The sequence below is a fragment of the Silurus aristotelis genome (genome assembly GCF_946808225.1).
Source record: "Silurus aristotelis genome assembly, chromosome: 2".
Classification (NCBI taxonomy): domain Eukaryota; kingdom Metazoa; phylum Chordata; class Actinopteri; order Siluriformes; family Siluridae; genus Silurus; species Silurus aristotelis.
This window is the reverse complement of record NC_139575.1, coordinates 4,873,080-4,885,438: the sequence shown is the minus strand read 5'-3', so window position 1 is coordinate 4,885,438 and position 12,359 is coordinate 4,873,080.

Sequence of the window (12,359 nt, the reverse complement as noted above, 5' to 3'; positions counted from 1 at the left end):
AGCAAAACCGTCTGTGTCCACAGGATGAGTCCATGGAGAATGTTGGAGCAGTTCCTGCCAAGAAATTTCCTGCCAATAAGCTTTTTTATCATATCTAGTCCTCTGGTCTTCCCGCTTCATTCAGAGTCAAGGCTTACTCTACCCAGAGTGTGGCGGCCTCTACGGTCTGGTTCGCTGGAGTACCACTCCTGGACATCTGCAACGCTGTCCACCCCGCTGACCTTCGTCATGTTTTATGACCTCGACCTTAGAGCCTCTCCCAGCTCATTTGTCCTGCGGGTTGGTTGTGCTCACACACACAGTAGGCAGGGTCTGGTGGTGCGATTGGACACAGCTTGACTTTTCAAAATTGGAGCGTTTCTAGGTTACATACCCTAGTTCCCTGAGGGAACGAGACGCTGCGTCGAAACTCAGAACTCAGACGTATGCATACGAATACACTGAAAATGGATTTGGCAGCTTTTAAAGTGTCAAATTTGAATTCTTTTTCCAAAGTTATTGTTTAGAGAAAAGAGGTGAAGACAGGCACCAAATTCTTTTATATTAAAAATTTGTAATAATGAATTACAGAATTTTACAGATTACAGAAAATTACAGATTTTTTTTAAACCCTCTGTGGCTGGAAACTCAAACTTACCCAAATGGGGAAAATATAGCTTGTTAAGCAACACATAGCAACCCAAGTCAATTATATAAGTCATAAAACACAAGGAAAGGCAGATATGAGTGCAGGAACTTTCTTTATTAGCAAAACATAAAACACTAACAATATAAGTAAACCACACAATTACTTAAAACATAAACAAAGACCCAACAACTGCAAATGAGCATGAAAAGACAAACCTGAGAAAATACACACTGTAAAGGCTGTAGCTACATACTCAATTGCTAATCAAGATGAGGAGGAACAGGGACGAGTGATCATTAACGTGTGACAAATAAAGTGCAGTGGCTGTGATATGTGAGATCAGCTCCATGATCCTGACACTATGAAATGCATTTACAGAGAAAAGCAAATAATAATCCTGCAAATGTAATTAATCAGTGTGTGGCTAAGCGTACTCATCCCAACCTTCTAAATACAATAGGCATCATAACAGAATGAATATGGAAAACGATTATAGAAAAATAATTACCGTATTTTCCGGACTATAAACCGCTACTTTTTTCCCATGCTTTGAACCCCACGGCTTAAACAATGAAGCTAAAAATTTATGGATTTTTCCTGGATTTTTCCCGGTTTCACAATCTTCATGCCGCCAAAAAACTGAGCCCCATAACATTAGACCAATGAAATTGCCGAACGGGTTAAGGTGAACCAATTAAATCGCGCTCCCACTGAATCGGGCTGCACCACATCATAAATATGGATGATGTTCCTCTGACGTTTGACCTGCCATTCACTCGGACTGGCAACAGGAAAGGCGACGTCATGCTGAAAACAACCGGGCATGAAAAAATCCATCCAAAACCATTGGACTTTGCATCTGAAGGTTGCGAGTTCAAATTACAACCACACCATGCTGCCACTCTTTGGCCCCTGAGCATGGCCCTTAACCCCATAGTTGATCAGTTGTATGAATGAGATAAATGTAAGTCGCTCTGGTTAAGTTGCATCTGCCAAATGTAAAAAATGTAAATGCATGGATGTTATGAATAACATTAAACATTAGCAGAAAGTGTGAACTGTTTGGCTCCTGACTGTCAAAATCCACTCATAAGAACAAATATTCACTCTTTGGCAACCACTCATAGTGCAAACGATCATTTTATACACTTTTCTGATCACAAGCTTCAGGGTGAGTGTGTAGGGTTTCAGAACATGTAAGAATTGGTGACTCGAAGAAAACTGTTTACTGCTTACTACAGGATTGTTTACATTTTTACTGGTGTGCTACAAAAAAGTTGTGTGGCTGTTGGTCTGAATTTTTTTTCATAATTTTTTGTCAAAATAATTGGGGGTGAGGGTTTAGGCAGAATTTGGTAGACTTAATCTGATTGGTTGGTCTTTGGGTTTAGGCTCTGATAGACTGAATCTGATTGGTTCGTGTTGGGGTTCAGGCTCTGATAGACTGAATCTGATTGGTTGGTGTTGGGGTTCAGGCTGTAGTAGACAGACTCTGTTGGATTGGTCTTTTGTGCTGATTGGAGACGACGCACATTTTCATAGTTTTGGAGATGATGCATATTTTCATAATCTTCATTTTTCTAAAATGAGGAAAAATATACATTTAAAAAATATGAAATCTTCTGTAACGTTAAAAGAGTAAACCAAGTGAGTGAAGAGTTTAATTGCCACTTTGTTCTTACCTCGCTGGAAGTTTGTGTCATGGTCTCTCGGTCTACAGGGAGATGAGGATTACAAAAATAATGTGTTAGTTTATTGCATTAATACAGTTCATTAGGAGCAGGAGCAGGAGCATTTGTGTGTGTGTGTGTGTGTGTGTGTGTGTGTGTGTGTGTGTGTGTGTGTGTGTGTGTGTGTGTGTGTGTGTGTGTGTGTGTGTTTGCACCTTGAATTTTGCACCTCTTATATAGAATCACAATGACGAATATGATTCCAATCAGGAGCACCAGCAGACCCACACATAAAGCTATCAAACTAATAGCTGAAAATCCTGGAGATGAAATGTGCAATCAATCAAACAATCGCACTTAAACACTCAACATTAACTACAACCCTAATACCAAAAAAGTTGGAATACTGTGTAAAATGTAAATAAAAACAGAATGCAATTATTTGCAAATCTCATAGACACAGATTTTATTCACAATAGAACATAGAAAACATAGGAAATGTTTAAACTGAGGAAATTTAAACTGAATTTTACGGAAATAATGAATTATGAATGTGATGGCTGCAGCACGTCTCAAAGATTGGAAATGGGTCAACAAAAGTCTGGAAAAAGTAAGTGTTATTAACATTAAACATTTTTAAACTTATATGTAAACACAAACACCTGCAATCACCTGCAATCAAGGACTCATCGAGGATACAGCCATCCAAGAGTTTTAATTGACAACAGGTCAGTAAAATGATTGGGTATACAGTTTAGTCAGCCACCAATTGTGCAAGTTCTCCCACTTAAAAAGATGAGAGAAGCCTGTAATTTTCATCATAAGTACACGTCAGCTATGAGAGACAAAATAAAATAAAAAAACCTGAGAATCACATTGTCTGATTTTTAAAGAATTTATTTGCAACTAATGGTGGAAAATAAGTATTTGGTCACCTAAAATGAAGCAAGATTTCTGGCTCTCACAGACCTGTAAAGACCTTTAAGAGGCTCCTCTGTCCTCCACTTGTTACCGGTATTATTGGCACCTGGTTTAACTCGTTATCAGTATAAAAGACACCTGTCCACAACCTCAAACAGTCAGACTCCAAAATCCACTATGGCCAAGACCAAAGAGCTGTCAAAGAACACCAGAAACAAAATTGTAGACCTGCACCAGGCTGGGAAGATTGAATATGCAATAGGTAAGCAGCTTGGTGTGAAGAAATCAACTGTGGGAGCGAATATTAGAAAATGGAAGACATACAAGACCACTGATAATCTCCCTCGATCTGGGGCTCCACGCAAGATCTCACCCGTGGGGTCAAAATGATCACAAGAACAGTGAGCAAAAATTCCAGAACCAAACGGGGGGAACTAGGGAATGACCTGCAGAGAGCTGGGACCAAAGTAACACACTACGCCGCTAGGGACTCAAATCCTGCAGTGCCAGACGAGTCCCCCTGCTTAAGCCAGTACATGTCCGGGCTCGTCTGAAATTTGCTAGACAGCATTTGGATGATCCAGAAGAGGATTGGGAGAATGTCATATGGTCAGATGAAACCAAAATATAACTTTTTGGTAAAAAAATCTATTTATTGTGTTTGGAGGAGAAAGAATGCTGAGTTGCTTTCAAAGAACACCATACCTACTGTGAAGCATGGGGGTGGAAACATCATGCTTTGGGGCTGTTTTTCTGCAAAGGGACCAGAATGACTGATCCATGTAAAGGAAAGAATAAATGGGGCCATGTATCGTGAGGTTTTGAGTGAAACCTCCTTCCATCAGCAAGGGCATAGAAGATGAAACGTGGCTGGGTCTTTCAGCATGACAATGGTCCCAAACACACCGCCTGGGCAACGAAGGAGTGGCATTGTAAGAAGCATTTCAAGGTCCTGGAGTGGCCTAGCCAGTCTCCAGATCTCAACCCCATAGAAAATCTTTGGAGGGAGTTAAAAATCCGTGTTGCCCAGCAACAGCCCCAAAACATCACTGCTTTAGAGGAGATCTGCATGGAGGAATGGGCCAAACTACCAGCAACAGTGTGTAAAAACCTTGTGGAGACTTACAGAAAACGTTTTATCTCTGTCATTGCCAACAAAGGGTATATAACAAAGTATTGAGATAAACTTTTGTGAAATGAAAATGAAAAAAAAAAAAATAAATGAAAAAATGAAAAATGAAATGAAAAAAAAAAAAAAAAAAAACAGTGATTTTCTTTTCTAATTTTGTCTCTCATAGTTGAAGTGTACCTATGATGGAAATTACAGGCCTCTCTCATCTTTTTAAGTGGGAGAACTTGCACAATTGGTGGCTGACTAAATACTTTTTTGCCTTCAAGACGTAACAATGGGCAGAACCTCACCAATCTTCAAAAGACTGTGTCTACAAATTGTGGAACAATTTCAGAATAATGTTCCTCAACATAATATTGGAAAACAGTTTTATATCTTTACAGTACATAATACCATCAAAGGTTTTAAAGAAACTGTTGACATATCTGTACACAAAGGGCAAGGGGCAAAAATCACCCTTATCACTTCTGCAGTAGTTGCGCAATCATCCAGCACCTCCTCACCACCACCGAGCCCCTGTCTGACCTTTTCCTTGAATCTCACACTACAGTCTTCCTCCTTCAGGTTTCACCATCTTATTCTTCTTTCAGTCCTCACTCTCCTCCTCTTCTTCTTCACCTCCAAAACCATCCTACAGACCACCATCCGATGCTGTCTAGCTACACTGTCCCCTGCCAACACCTTACAGTCTCCAATCTCTGTGAAAGTTGCATCTCCTACATAGAACATTGTCCACCTGTGTGCACCTTCCTCCACTCTTATATGTCACCCTATGATCCTCCTTATTCTTAAAATAAGTATTTACCACTGACATTAGACAAAATCTAATCTTGTTAAACAATCTGGTTAAAAACTCCACTGCATCTCTTCTAAACATCACCATGCTATTACTGGTATGTCATCTGGGCCCCATGCAGTTTGTGTATCGCCCAAATTGTTCCATGGATGATGCTATCGCCATGACCCTCTATCTGGCCCTCACCCATCTGGACAATAAGGACTCATATGTAAGAATGTTGTTAATAGACTTTAGTTATTGATTAAAAAGCTAAGCCTACTGAGCCTGAACATCTCTCTCTGCAACTTGATCATGGACTTCCTGACTGGAAGACCTCAGGCAGTTTGGATCAGGAACAGAATCTCCAGCACCACCACACTGATCAGGGCTGTGTGCTCAGCCCACTGCTGTTCACTCTGCTGACTCACGACTGTGTAGTAATGCACAGCTTAAATCATGTCATCAAGTTCGCCGATGACACGACAGTGGTGGGTCTCATCAAATAAGTGTTCTTGGTGTTCATCTTGCGGAGAACCTCAACTGGTCACTTAACACCAGCTCCATCAGCAATAAAGCCCAGCAGCACCTCTACTTCTTGAGAAGGCTAAGGAAAGCCTATCTCCTGTCCCTCATCCTGACCATGATCTACAAAGGGATCATCAAGAGCATCCTGAGCAGCTGCATCACTGCCTGGTTTGGGAACTGCGCAGTTTCGGATCACAAAAACCCTACAGGGGATAGTAAGGACAGCTGAGAAGATCATTGGAGTCTCTTTTCCCAGATATTAACACCACACGCTGCATCCACAAAGCCAACAGCATTGTGACGACTCCCCACACCCCTCACACACTCTTCACACACACCCCTCACACACACTCTTCACTCTCTTAGTATCAGGAAAGGGATTCCAAAGCATCTGGGCCTTACATCAAGAGTGTGCAACAGTTTTTTCCTCAAGCCATCAGGCTCCTCAACACACAGTACTGAACTGTAGAAAACGCACACATACATACACTCAACTGTATGTTACTGAACTTTTACCACCTGAACTCAACACACACTCAATACTCATTTTACTTTACTTCATACACATCCATGTCTACTGCACCACACATTATATTTAAGAATATTATAACTGTTTACATGCTGTTTTGCACCTCTTGATTGCTGCTCTTGCTGTTTTGCACAACATTGTGTATAATGTTTACAAGGGGTGTATAATGTGTATAATGTTTACTTGTCTCCAAAACGTCCTACATGTGCTGTCTCTCTAATAAACTCATTTCTAATCTTGTCCACCCTCGTCACTCCCAACGAAAACCTCAACATCTTATATATATATACACACAGTGGAACCTGGTTATCTCGACCTCGGTTACCTCGACAACCCTATTAAGTCGACGTTTTTGAAGTGGAACCGGCAAATTCTCGCTTTGTCTAAGCATTTTTTATCGGTTATGTCGACTTTTTTATGTCGCCGAACCCTGATATCTCGAGCACAAGGGGGAAAAATTTGCCATTTAACGTCAGTTGTCTCGAACGGCACTGTGCAGCCGCAGAAGAACTCGCGAAAGTTGGGGAAAAATCAAGTCTTACAGATGCTACAGGTGTTGTATTGTGTACTGGTGAATCTCTGCTGTTAGTTAGTGCACATATGCCTTTTGTTGTTAAATGTTATGCGATGAACGGGAGGCGAAAGCCGCGCTTGGTAGGAGCTTTGGGAAGAAAAGAGCAGCCGGTGAGAGAGTGCCGGTGGGAAGGCACGTACCAGGATACGCATGTGCGATAACAACGACCGCCATGAACCAACATATACCAACAATAACGGACAGTGAGAGTGTGAAAGTGTAAATGGGAGCTGGTGATGATGATAAACGAGCACCATATGTGCGCAATTAAAGCCGGGAGCTTCAGAGAAAGCGGATGAGAAAGGATTCCTGACAGTTAACAAACATGTATGTAAATTTTTATAGCATGTCTACATCAAACAAATCGCGGCAAAGCTGTTGTGTAAAAAACCCTCCAAAAACACGTGCATGCACATTCTCATTTATTAACGCACATCATGTACATAAAGAAATTTCAAGCACGTTAGTATATTGCCGCCATATTGATTTTCGTTTATCTCGATCATCGGTTATCTCGATGCTTTTTGGCGACCCCCTAGGACATCGACATAACCGGGTTCCACTGTGTATATTAAAAAAGTTACTCCACAGTGGCCATGTAGAGTAGGTAGTGGAGCAAGTTTTTAAAGCTGGCGATAAAAAAAAAACACAGAGAAGAATACCCCATCATGATACTGAGCAAGATTTAATAAATAAATACGACTGAGAATAAAACGTTTCATTAAAAGAATATTTTCCCATAACCTACTCTATACGACTCTACACGGCCACTATAGAGTGAAAGCATTGTATATTTGTGTGTTTATATATATACATATATGCATCAACATGTTAGGAATAAAATGTATTCTCTTCTAGTGATGTTGCACTATTCGAGTTGAGAAGAGGCGACTGAATTTGTTAAGAAAAAGACAAATAAAGAACAACTTCTCTCAAGTCGTGCCATAAACAGTATCACAGTATTCTTTTGCCTACTCACCTTCTGTGACGTTCAGCTTCACTACAGTGTAGATCTCTATTTGATCAGACGCAGCAACAGCACATGCGTACGTCCCAGTGTCCTCTATAATCAGCTCTCTGATAAACACACTGAAGAATTCTGCACTTCTGTTGTCATGGATTGAAAATCTGCCATCATGTGACCATTCACTGTGTGCTTCAGTGTTTATGTGTTTAATACTCCACTGATCTGTTCTGATCTTCCAGAAAGATTTGGGATTGTCTTTGTATTGGTCCTCGTATCTGCACTTGATGTTGCTTCTGGTCCCTGCATATGCAGTCACTTTTCTAGAGTCAGAACTTCCTGCTAAAGAGGAATTCAAACACTTACTAAAAATGTACATAATGATTGTTTTTAGGACTAGTACATATGCTGGGCATGTACCTGATAATAAAGCCTAAAGTTTAGAGAATCCAAACTTGTGATTTGCTTTACAGTAGGCAAAAATGTCACAGCATTTGCTATAGACAATCAGCAAATATATTCTGACCAATCAGAAAGCAGCAGCAATCTGGTATAAATATGCAGTTTATAAATGTTTAAATTATATATATATATATATATATACAGTATACAGTACAGTATTATCTTAATATGCTGTATATTAACTTATTGATCCTTGTTTCATTGGTATTCGAATCAGACTCTTCTTATTGAAACATTAAATCCTCGACTATTCGCCATCACAAATAGTTTTTCATTTTAGTGTGGCAAATGCTACTAATACTAAATAGTCAACAAGATCAACAAATTGCAATGTGGTGAGAGACTCACCTTTCTTTATCTTCAGTTCCAACTGTTTGTAAAGGTTTATGATAGAATTGTCGTAAAAACTATATCGGTACGTCCCAGTGTCCTCTACAGTGAGTTCTCTGAACATCACCCTGAACTCTGCTGATTTGGTGTCATCAAACACTGAGAATCTTCCTGATGTCACCCACATGTTTTCAGCTTCTGCCTTGATTTGTACAGAACATTCTAGCAGTGAAACCTTACAGAAAGATAATGGCTTTTGTATGAATTGTTGATGGTACTTGCAGTTGATCAGAACTCCTCCTCCTGAATATCCTGTTACTTCCATGGAGGCTCCTCCATCTAACAAAACACCAAATATCCATCTAAGCAATTAACCTTCCTTCATGTAACACTGCTGATAGTGAGGATTATAAAGTGCATTTTCACAGACCTCCACACCAACTTCACTTCAGAAAGATATAAAAGCTCCTGTTGTGTTATTCTCTATAACTGTCTCTCTCCTGAATGTGCCGTGTCTTCGTGTGCATCTTAACCAAACGTTAAAGCAATGACCACTTCTCCTTCTGGCTTTAAGGGAAACCATCTAAGCAATATGAAGTGTGAAGTGCGTGAGTCAAATGCAGCAGGCGGTATACGTGTAGGAATATACAGACTACCTACAACAACAGGGCAATCCAGAAAGTAGATCAGAACAGCGGTAGTATCTGTGCGTCAGCTGGCACTTTGATGCCAGTTGCACCCTTACAATATTATAAATAAGCAATAAGTTTAAAAAGTATGTTCAAATCATATCATATAATATTTATTTTCATTAATTAAATACAAATGTATATATTCATGTATTTAACATTTTCCTATCTTTAGCATTTAAAGCTGTTTTGAGTTTGCGCTTTGAGAAGTATGTGTGTATATTTACCCCATGTGGTCGTTTAGCTGAAACCCTCTGTGGCTGGAAACTCAAACTTACTCAAATGTGGAAAATATAGCTTGTTAAGCAACACATGGCAACCCAAGTCCATTATATAAGTCATGAAACACAAGGAAAGGCAGATATGAGTGCAGGAACTTTCTTTATTAGCAGAACATTAAACACTAACAATATAAATAAACCACACAATTACTTAAAACATGAACAAAGACCCAACAACTGCAAATGAGCATGAAAAGACAAACCTGAGAAAATACACACTGTAAAAGCTGAAGCTACATACACAGTTGCTAATCAAGATGAGGAGGAACAGGGACGAGTGGATGTGATATCTTCCAGATCCACGATCCTGACACTATGCAATGCATTTACAGAGAAGAGCAAATAATAATCCTACAAATATAAATAATGAGTGTGTGGCTAAGCGTACTCATCCCAACCTTCTAAATACAATAGGCATCATTACAGCATTAATATGGAAAATGATTATAGAAAAATATTTACTTAAAATAAATGAAGTAATAATAATAAATGCTCACTCTAGAATGATGATGGTGGCTACTGGGCTAAAACTGTTAACTGACCTCTATGCCTGTTCGGAGGTGGGAGCTTAGTGGTTAAAGCATTGGACTTTGCATCTGAAGGTACAAATCACAACCACACCACGCTGCCACTCTTTGGCCCCTGAGCATGGCCCTTAACCCCATAGTTGATCAGTTGTATGAATGAGATAAATGTAAGTCGCTCTGGTTAAGTCGCATCTGCCAAATGTAGGAAATGTAAATGCATGGATGTTATTCATAACATTAAACATTGGCAGAAAGTGTGAACTGTTTGGCTCCTGACTGTCAAAATCCACTCATAAGAACAAATATTCACTCTTTGGCAACAAGCTTCAGGGTGAGTGTGTAGGGTTTCAGAACATGAGAAATTAAATGTAAAAATTTTATATATTTAAAATGTAAGAATTGATGACTAGAAGAAAACTGTTTACTGCTTACTACATATAAATATGCAGTTTATAAATGTTTAAATTATTTATATACACACACAGTATAGTAATCTTAATATGCTGTATATTACCTTATTGATCCTTGTTTCATTGGTATTCGAATCAGACTCTTCTTATTGAAACATTAAATCCTCGACTATTCGCCATCACAAATAGTTTTTCATTTTAGTGTGGCAAATGCTACTAATACTAAATAGTCAACAAGATCAACAAATTGCAATGTGGTGAGAGACTCACCTTTCTTTATCTTCAGTTCCAACTGTTTGTAAAGGTTTCTGGCACTTTGTTTATGCTCTGATGGGATCTAATTGGTTATTGAGATACTGAAGACGTAAAGAAGGGCAGAACTTTACCAATCTGTGAAAGACTGTCTACAAATTGTGGAACAATTTCAGAAATGTTTAACATGTTCATTAAAGTTTTCTCGTATCATTTACTCTACATAATATCAAATGTTTCTAAGAATCTGGAGTACACAAGGGATAAGAATTTATATTGGATGCTTGTAAATTTTTGGGCACTCAGGCGGCACGGCATTTAAACCAGTCATGATTCTGTAATGCAAAACCACTGCATGGGCTCATTAACACCTCCAGAAGTCATTGTCTGTGAACACACAAACCTGTCATCCACAAATGCAGGCTAAATCTAAGGTAAACCTGCCATGGTGTATAACCTATTTAAATGTGTCGACATTGGTACCGTTTTTGTTCTTTAAATCATATCAAATCTCATGGTGGTAAAACAGACAGGTAAGTTAGATGCGCTCAACCACAGAATACCAGAATACCATATGCTTCCTCTTCAGTCAGTCAAGAAAAGGAATTTGTTTAAAAATGCATATTTTTCTGTTTTTGAACTTTCTATCCACACCAAGACGTCAGGCAAAGAAAAGTGCAGTTTTTGTGTCGCAATGTGGACCGTGAAAACGGAGGCTTTCGAAAACAATGAATCAATGGCGTAATGCTTTAAAGAGCCGAAAAGTAAATAAACGTTTTGCTCATGTGCAGTACAGGGACACAGTGTCATGTTTTTTGTTTTTTTTTGGACAAACAAAACGTTCAGACACCAAATCAGGAGGTACTATTTGATGGATTTACTGTGAAGGAATAATCATATGTTCAACACACAGAAATAAGAATGTCACACAGAGATATTTTTAGAATCGGGTTTTAATTTTCAATCAGAACCGACACTCGTATGTGGACATTATTACAAACATAAAACCCCATATAAAACTCCAAAAATGGAAATTCCCCTCCTGGCTCACACTAAACACTGAGTAGAACAGAAACGTGAAAAGTGTAGGACCTCGGAGTGGGGGAGCGTTCCTTTTATGCGAACTAACATCATATGCCGTTTAAGATATAGCTCCTGTGAAACAGCAAGGAGAAAATGAAGGGGGGGAAAAAAAAAACAAACAAAAAAAAAAAAAACAGAAAAACAAGACTGCGACAGTTAACTTCGAAAAACCTGTCACGCCCTCTTGGCTTTGTAGCACAAAGAAAAGAAAAAAAAAAATCCAATTTCGGTCCGACCTGCATAATGCCGACGTGGCTGCTGGCCTTCGTGTACGTACAATAGGACATCAGAACCAAAAAAAACTCGAATAAAATCCACGAGGGCTGAAATCGCTCACCTTTGGGACATGATCAGCTATTTAGAGATGAACCGGAGCCGAGATAACAATAGAAATCCAAATGATAAATTTTTACTTCTTCACAATCATCCGAATGAAACCGGGTGAGTTTTGAGTCTCATATTTGCTTCCTTAGTTTAATGGAACAATGAAACCAACAAGTAATTAAAATCCTTTCTTTAAATACACACTCATGCACTTGAACTTGGAATGGAACCGCTACGCTGTGGAACCGCGTTATTAAACAAACGAGCGGTAAAACTGAGC